Source organism: Nicotiana tabacum, chromosome 14 (assembly GCF_000715075.1).
Source record: "Nicotiana tabacum cultivar K326 chromosome 14, ASM71507v2, whole genome shotgun sequence".
Classification (NCBI taxonomy): Eukaryota; Viridiplantae; Streptophyta; class Magnoliopsida; order Solanales; family Solanaceae; genus Nicotiana; species Nicotiana tabacum.
The window spans coordinates 89,648,884-89,658,411 of NC_134093.1; the positions used below are offsets into that span (position 1 = coordinate 89,648,884).

The window sequence follows — 9,528 nt, forward strand, 5'->3', positions numbered from 1 at the left end:
GGGAGGGAAATGAAGGCATAAGCCTCAAAGGAATCAAATCGCAAGATGAGGATTCAAGAAGAGAAGTGCTCCTAACAGCCCTGTAGCCTCTCGAAGATAAGTACACACGTCTCCGTACCAATCCGCAAGAATTTACTAGACTTTCTCATGACTCGTGAGACCTAAGTGAACCTAGTACTCTGATACCATGTTGTCACGACCCAAACTTCATAAAGGTCATGATGGCTCTGGACACCACTGTCAGGCAAGCCAACAATAAATACTTAATTAGGTTCTCATTTTTGTTACTTTTGAAATCATGTTTTTGCTTAAATTTAAATCGTAAAAGATGAAGTTTACAAAAAAATAAATAATAATATCTTTAAAATTTCTAATACAGCACAACCCATAATCCTCCCAAAACTCGGTGTTACAAGTACATTAGCGTTTAATTGGGGTGTAAAATAAAATACAACAGCTGTCCGGAATACAAATTGGACAGGAAAAGAAAATACAATACTTTGAAGGAGACTCTGTTGGCTGCGAATCGTCGTAAAGAATGCAGGTCACCTAAGTCCCTTCCATAATCACGCCTCTGCGCCCGCAAGGCCTCTAAGCATATTTGTACCTGCACAAAAATGTGTAGCAAGTATAGCATGAGTACGTAAATCAATGCGTACCCAGTGAGTATCCCGCCTAACCTCGAAGAAGTAGTGACGAGGGATCGACTCGGACACTTACTATGGGCTATAATTAATATACCAATGATTTGATTATGCATGGATCACGTACAACGGCTGTAACCCGATATCATGAAATAAGTAAGCAATTCTTTTGTTAACAAGAAATTTCCCAAATTTATTTTCATCATTTTAACAGTTTATATCTCAGGCCAATGAGGCAACATCAATTATTATAATTTTCGAAGCAAATAATACAATCATGCGCAAGTCATGCCGAGGTCGTACGGCCCGATCCAACAATAAAAATAAATTTTGCACTACCGAGGGTCGAACGGCGCAAACCATAAATGTATCTATAAATTTTCTCGCTCGCGAATCATACCTGCGATGCGGCCCCCGCTTGCGAATCATACATGCGACGCGGTCAAATATAAATTTAAGAAGATACCCTGCTCGCGAATCATACCTGCGACGCGGCAAAATATAAGTTTAACATTTAAATCATATCTCTTTCTTGATTTTTTTTTAAATAAGGGAAATTCAACTTGAAGTTTTTTAAGGAAATTAACCCGCTCGCGAATCATACATGCGACGCGGTTACACATAGATTCCTAAGCTATTATAACATTCCTCAATTCTTTTCGAAATTACGAAGTTCAAATGAAACCTTTTAAATTTTAAATTCTTCAAATTTCAATTCTTTCAAGACAATTATTACTCAACCTCAATCTTGCTTCTTGTCAAGGCAAACAATAACATATATCGACAGTAATCTTAACAAGGCATGATGTAAACCTAGACTACCCGGACATCAGCATAACTAGTAGCTACGTAAGGACTCTCATCACCTCGTACGTATATAGCCCCCACAATTAGAAATATATATTAATTAATTTCACTTAGGGGGTTAATTTCCTCTTATAAGGTTAGAAAGGAGACTTAACTTGCTCCGAAGTTTCATAACCGGCTCCCAAGCCATTCAATCAACTCAAATCGATGCCCAACGCTCCAAAACTAGTAAATAAGTAAGCAAATCTGTAAATATATACTCTAATACACATTATAATCCTATTTACAACAATTACCAACTCCGTTCGAAAAGTCGATAAAATCACCCTCGAAATTTTTGAAGTTAATCATTACCCATAACCTTATGAACTCAAATATATGATTTATTCCAAATTTCATGCCCAAATTCATGGTCAAAGTCCAAAATACCAAATTCTAGGTTTTCTACCAAAACCCCCACAATTTCTACTAATTTTCATGTTTAAATTCTTATACAAATCATGTATTTAACTTATACTAAGTGGGCATCACTTACCTTAAGTTGCTTGCGGAGAATCTCCCCTTGAAGCTCTTCAGAATCGCCCAAACCAAATGAAAATGGGAGAAAAAATGGGCCAAGTCCCGTTTTAAAGAAACATACTGCCCAACCCGACCTTCGCACCTACGGTCCAACAGCCGCTCCTGCGGCTCCGCAGGTACGGTCTAAATTTCGCTCCTGCAATCCTCAATGCCCAGCCAAGACCTCGCACATGTGAAAGTTTCTTCGCTTATGCGAGCTTCGCAGGTGCGACCTGCTATGCGCATCTGCACAAATTTTACGCACCAGCGATGGCTGCCTCGCGCCTACGCACATGCAGGTGCGCTTCTCCAGTCCGCTTCTGCGGCTCCCCCAGCTCCAGTCCCTGCTCGCTTCTGCGAGTAATTCTCTGCACGCGCAATCTCGCAGCTACGGCCAAAGTCGCGCAGGTGCGATTACACCAGATGCATTAAGCTTAAGAAATTCTTAGGTCCAAAAATCGATCCGTTAACTTTTCGGAATCTACCCAAGGCCCTCGGGACCTCAATCAAATATACCAACACATCCCAAAACACGTTACGAACTTCGTCGAGCCTTCAAATCACATCAAACAACGTCGAATACATGAATCGCACCCCATTCCAAGCTTAATGAACTTTAGAATTTCAAACTTCCTCATTTGATGCTGAAACCTAACAAATCACACCCGATTGCCCTCAAATTTTGCACACATATCACGTTTGACATTACGGACCCACTCTAACTTCTGAAATCAGATTCCGACCCCGATATCAAAAAGTCCACTTCCGGTCAAACTTCTCAAATACCTTCAAATTTTTAACTTTAACCAAATGACCCCAAAATGACCTACAGACCTCCGAATCAACTTCCGAACGCGCTCCCAATACCAGAATCACCATACGGAGCTATTCCCAAACTCGAAAATTCCAAACGGACATTGATAACATTGTAATGTACTTCAACCCAAATTTATGGAATTCATCCAAAATGCTAACTTCCACAATAGGTGCCGAAACGCTACCGGGGCATCCATAACCTGATCCGAACATAAGCCCAAATCCGAAATCATCATACAAACCTGCTAAAATTTTCAAATCCCGATTCCGAGCTCGTTTACTCAAAATTCACTCCTTAACCAATTCCTCCAACTTAAGGCTTCCGAAATTAGAATGTTTTCTCCAAATCAACTCCGAACTTCCCGAAATTCAATTCCGATCATACGCACAAGTCATAATACCTGAAGTAAAGCTGCTCATGGCCTCAAACTGCCGAACGACGTGCTAGATGTCAAAACGACCGGTCGGGTCGTTACAACCCTAGCTGCTTTATCACCCAAATCCTCTCTGAATCTTGCTATACTATGGAGTCCTTCACGACTTGATTGCCTTATTTCGCTACTACTCACGTGTTCATGGTGTTACTTAGTACTTCCCCAATTTTGGCAAGTACTACCTTTCAAAATCAGGCCTGATTACTCTGATTTTTTGAAGATTTGGGCGATGTTTCTCCTATATACACTCCATAATGAATGATTCTTCCATTATTGGTCTGATTCATGGCCATTGGAACCAACTAGGGTTTGAAATTGCCTTCATCTCTTTGACCGACTCTATTACTGATTGCATGTGATCATTTCCTTCCTTATTTATGTTTATTTGATTATTTTCCATGTTTGTTTGTCATAATATGCCACTATATAAATCCCTTCCCCAATTCCCCTAAACAGACTTAACTACGATTATTCTCTCACTCTCACGCATTCTATACTATTCTAAAACTCTTAATTGTGGCCGACTGAAATCCAAGGCCACCAAAATCCGCTCTATTGGACTTCCTAGTGTGAGCGCTACTCGCGACTCATTTGAAGCTCCTGTGAACTCTGTCACTCGCAATTATGTTTCTCCCTTGTTAGTTTTCATGCTTCTGAACATCTGTGTTATAACTCTTTTAAACCAATATGACACTATGTCGACTTTGCTTTGAATTTCTTATAAAATCCTTCATCAGAACTTGTATAAGTTTACATAGTTTATTCAGTGTAGTCAATTTGGAATATTTCTGGCTGTTATGCTTGTTTGAGACTGTCATGATATGCTTGAATTCTTATATTGTCTGTTTAGTATTGGATCCTTTCTCATGCCTTACCTTGAACCTCTTTTTACTGAAACCCCTTAGGAAACTAAGTTCCTGCTCAGAATTGCTTTAGTGAGTCTTTTCCTGCTGAATCCCTTTATGCATAATCTGCTATTTCTCTGCAAATTGACCCTTGACCATCACATGTGACAATACTATCTAGATATTTAGCCTAATATGCTCCCTTGCCATTGCTAAACTCTAATGTATGACTATTATATGTGTTCAACCTGAATGATCTCTGACGATTATGTTTATGTATAGTTGAGTACTTATATCAGTTGCTTCTTATGAGCCCATGCCTTCGATTCTTCTGAGAAACTAATTCATGCCCATAATTTATTCAAATGAGTTACTTCCCGCTGAGTCCTTCATGTATAATATGCTACTTTCTTAGAGTCAATTCATGAGGAATCTACATGCCAATACTATCCCAATTAGGTATCTCTGCTGTTTGTAAACTCTAATGTTATGTTATCATTATGTGCTTACTCGGATGAGTTGCAATATATCCTGCATATGCTTCCCATATGGTCAACTAGAATATGTCCTGATGTTGTTTGACATGTTAGTCTGAAGTTGATATGTTTCACCTACCGTGAGTTCTTATACTTTCTCTAAGACTTTGAACCTTTGTGTTATGACTGATATCTGCCTGACACTAAATATATTAAGCTTCTCATGTTCAAACTAAGTGATTGCTTCTGATGGTAGTCTATAATCTTATGTTTTAGTCGATTATTACATTCCAATTTACTGCACTTAAATTGAGTTTGAGCTTTAATTGCTAGTGTTTTGCACTAATTGTATATTTTATGCCTTCTAGGAGTGATTTCAAGCAATGTAGATGTTATGGAACGAATTCAAGTGATTTGGAGCTTTGAAGTCTGAGTAAAAGCCTAAGGGTATAAGCCAGGATCGCGTTCGGGGGTTAAGAACCACGTCGGGATAGCTAAAAATCAAGAAAAATCCGTACTCAGAGAAAGTCCCACAGCCGCGACGCGTGAGGTGGCGCGTGGGGCGCATCGGTAGGCCAATTTTCCTGTAGTCTATCAGAATTAACTATCTAAACTTCCCCACTAATGCATGGCACATCGCCCCATACGGCGCGCCTGTGCAATTGTTATAGAGTTATTTTCCTATTTAGTGTGGGAGAAGGTATTTTCGTCTGGTCCGACCCTACTTAGTATAAATACACGTAAAAATGTTATTTTATGAAATTTTGACACATCTTAGATCTAAGTAAACCATGGAGGTGGAGAAGTAAAAGCTCAAGGATTTCATCATTCAATCCTCACTCAAGAGAAAGTTTTGGATTGTTTTATGTTTTTCTTTAACTTAAACATTGTTATGATGAATTACTCCATATCTAGGGAGTAGTTCTCTTTAGGGTTTGATGGATTTGGTGTATTGATACTTGTTTGTAGATAAATAACTCTAGTTTTATGTATTGAAATCATTTTGGATGTTTTAACTGTTGCATCTATATACACTTGTTAATGTAATCGAGAGAGGTATAACTTGTGATATTGTTGCATTATACTTTGTAGGTTGAAGCCATTAATTTTTGTTGAGTTGATTACCTTGAATTTTCTGCCCGTGTGTCGCTGATGGTGCACAGTTGTTTAGTTTTGGGGTCTCTAAAACATCAATAAGTTATCATGATCTGAAATTTTAGGCTCCTTAGTTGATGTTATAACAGCAGTCTGGTTGGCATGCTGAATCTGCACATTTGCAGCGTCACCTGAAAATTGTAACAAATGTGCATTCGACTTTGAACCAGCAGAATGTGCTACTTTTTGTGGTTTCAGACTCTCCAATGCATCAAACGAGTTAGAAAACTCAAAATTCTTTGATGTTAGGGCCTGGTCTTGCACGCCTGGAGATCTCCTACTTTTAGGTGATCGATGCGTCACTGCTTGCTGCATTCCGTCGAACATCTGTAGCACTCAAATTCTGCTGCTGTTTCATTGCGTTTGGAGATGCTTTCTGCCTTGTAGGTGATTTCACCACCATTGTCCAATCAACTCCTGCTGCATTCACCTGTGTTGCATCAGTAGACAAAGTAGAAATGTTGTCTTGATCCTCCACATTCACAGTAGCAGCCTCCAAACCATCAGGTCGTGTACCAGCATCATTTGCAGCATGTTTATTATTTCGTTCACCTGTTTCTAAAGCTTCTGCTTCCTTTGTAACCTGATTGTCATGTTTAGGAAATTTCCCAGCACTCATAACATCAACCTCAGTCCACTTCACCTCACCATGAGATGAATTTTTCCTAGCTTCACGCACAGGTCCTGCAGCAAAATTAATTTACACTTCACGAGCGTGCCCATCATTGGCCTGATCAGCTGAAGGTTTGTGAAAGTTCTTAGCTTGTCCAAGCACTGCGTTATCACCTGTACCAGTTACACTACCCAAAGCATTAACTCCTTCAAGTTCTTGCCTCTCATCATGGTCAACAGTAGCTATAAAACCTGATTGTTTTTTGCTCTAGTTCAGCATGTTCAGCAATTGCATCAGGCACATGTTTGACGTTAGTGTGCCCTTGTTCCTCAGCACATGTAGCTTCAGTTGGTTTTTCCTCAACACCTGTAGCCTCCAACATTGAACATACAGTAGTTGTTTCAATTCCAGCTTTCTCAACATGTCCTACTACTACAACTGTTGCATGATTCTTGGCATTGGTTGCTCGATCAAAAGTAAGCTTAGCAACCGCAGCAGCAGCTCGATCACCAGCTGCCTTCAATGCAACAGTAGCGTTCAAATTTGAACATTCAGCAGCTCCACAATCTTCTCCGGTAACATTTATTGACATGTTTCGATTTTCTAGAGAAGAACCAATAGCTTGGTAAATCCTTGCTAAAGCAGTAGCAGCTGGAATGTCACGAGGGAGTTTAGAGACAGATTTCTGTTGATCCTTGCTCAGTTGCCCAATCTCTATAGCATCAACCATACCACTCCTACTGCTTTGCATAGTTTGTAGAACAGCAACCTTACCAGTACAACATCTTTGATTAAACAGGGCACCCTGTTGTTGCTTACCACCTGTAGTATCTCCAGGTAGAACATCATCACAGCCAGCATCCCCAGTTTCAATATTTAATGAAGCATCAAGATCAACTCTAGGAGTAGTCAGTGCAGTAGTCTTCACAACTTCAGTATCATTCCTACCAGTAGTACTCTTGTCCAATTCTTGGCTTTTTACATAATCCATCACACCAAATTTTTTTGAATTCAACAGATCTACCACTGTTACTGATACATCCTTGGCAGTGGGTAGTCGATCAGTTCCAGCCATTGCACTATCTTTCACCAGCTGTTGAAGTTGCCCAGCTTCCATAATTTGTGCAACACCTGTATCTGTAAAAGTTCCAGCATAACCTCGATCACCAGCAGGAATTTTTGCATCCTTCAAGTGCTGAACAACAATAGCAAGGGCTTCAACAACTGGAACAATTGTACCATTAGGTTCAACCAGCTGCCCATTCACATGAGCACATCTATTAGGAGGAGAAGAAACATCAGTAGCCTTCTTCTTGTCATCCAACAAATTCCCCAACTCACCTTGATATTTCTCAACAGTTTTGCCATCATACGTAGCCCCTTCATGATCATGACTGTCATTCGTTTCCTACAACAAATGACAGCTACTTTCCCCATGCCCTTGATGCTTACAATAAGAACAATACTGAGGCAAATTATCATACACAATTTCCTGATATCGCTCAACAATCTGCCCTATTTTTTCATTAACATAATGAATCCTTACTCTATGTGGTCTCTTATCAAGCAGGTCTAACTCGACTTTTACTCATGCTATCCTAGGCCTCGATTTTTCTTGTGTAGCTTTATCAATAGCTATAGGTTTACCAACAGCTGAAGCAATAGACAGTAAGGATTGTTTCGCAAATAACATCGGCAGCAGGTTAGGCAAAGATATCCATACAAAAGCCCTAGAGGTTTCTTCCTTTAGATTAAAAGCAAGAGTCCGAGGAAAAATTCTAAACTGGTGGTTCTCACCATTAACGAGCAGATGATTAACACTTCTGAAGCATCAACAACATAATCTTCATATAAATCAAACCTGATGAGTATGTGCCTTCTCGCTAACCACCCGATCAAGTGACGACCTTGAAATCCAAACAGTTCTGGCAAGAACTTTCGGAGTTCATGCATCTCCAATCCTTCGAACGAAAATTTTAATACTAGGGCCTGATGTAGACATTCTTCAATAGTGAATCTGCCAAGTTCCTCTATAGTAAATTTAACAGTGGGTTCTCCATGAACTATTTCAATAGGTTTAAGAATTGTTTTGATGGGTTTTGAGCAGATTTTTTTGTGAGCACTCTTGTAGTGTATTTTGTGGCAGGATTTGGGTTTAAATTCGTCTCTCCCACAGCCAAAGGCCGGGAGAGGCGTTGGCAGCCATGGGAGCTCCTAAATCGCCATCGTCTAGAGAGAGAATAGAGACAAAAGAGAGGCGGATTGAGGCATGGGAGCTCCTTTTTGTTTGAAATATTTTATTCTTTTTTGCAAATCCACTAGGCACGCTGTTTTTTATATTTATAATAAAATAAAAGATAATGTGTCATAAAGTCCTAAACCGATGAAGGAAATAAAATATGGTAACTACATCAATCCAATTATCAAAGTTGAGTAAAATACCCAACAATGATAGTACACAAGTTCTAATGTAGTTATTAAAAATAAAAACTAACCCTTGAAGTCCATAGGGTTTTATGTCCAAACCCATATGACGTTGCGTGCACAAATAGGCCAATTTCTTTTGCGCAGTCCATCTCCACTGCTTCCATAAATAGCCCATGTTAATGAACATTGTATGCTTCTTGCACAAATAGCCTCGTTCCGTATAGATCATTGCCCAGCTCCGCTATTTGCATAAATAACCATTTCTTTTTGCAAAGTGAACACTGTCCATATGATGGTGATATGAAATTCCTTTCCTTGCACTTGTGATTTTTTTCCTCGTGCCTTTCCATTCTAGCTATCCAATATTTACTCCCAATTACACTTGCATATGTAATAGTAATCTGAACCTCTCATAATTTTGATGAAGTGTATTGGCCAGAACTGTCCGAGTACACTGTTTTTGCACTAATTTTTGTGTGATCTCCTTATGTAATTTGTTGAGACCTCTGTATGAATTCCATCCTTGTTTGTACTACTAGTATGCTGCATTGAGATATCAGCCCACTTTGAGTCCAATGTATTCGAAATGTATTGCAAAAAAAGGCCATGACAGCCACCCTGTCCAGCAGTGTTCAGGTACATTATTTTTGCATCCAATTTCATGTGCAGTCTCTATGATTCTTGTTGAGACCTTTGTATGATTTAGCTTCTGGGTTGGTTTTGAGTGTTGCACTGGGAATTTGTTCCTCAATG

The 9,528-nt window shown here is 39.5% G+C and overlaps 1 long non-coding RNA gene across 1 annotated transcript; it reads right to left on the bottom strand.

Annotated features, from left to right (window-relative positions):
* Positions 1–384: 384 nt before the first annotated feature.
* Positions 385–8,666, bottom strand: LOC142168764 (uncharacterized). Its single transcript, XR_012698763.1, has 3 exons — positions 8,210–8,666; positions 1,045–1,128; positions 385–607 (listed from the first exon to the last, which is right to left on the bottom strand). It is a non-coding gene; the product is annotated as an uncharacterized LOC142168764 (long non-coding RNA).
* Positions 8,667–9,528: the final 862 nt, after the last annotated feature.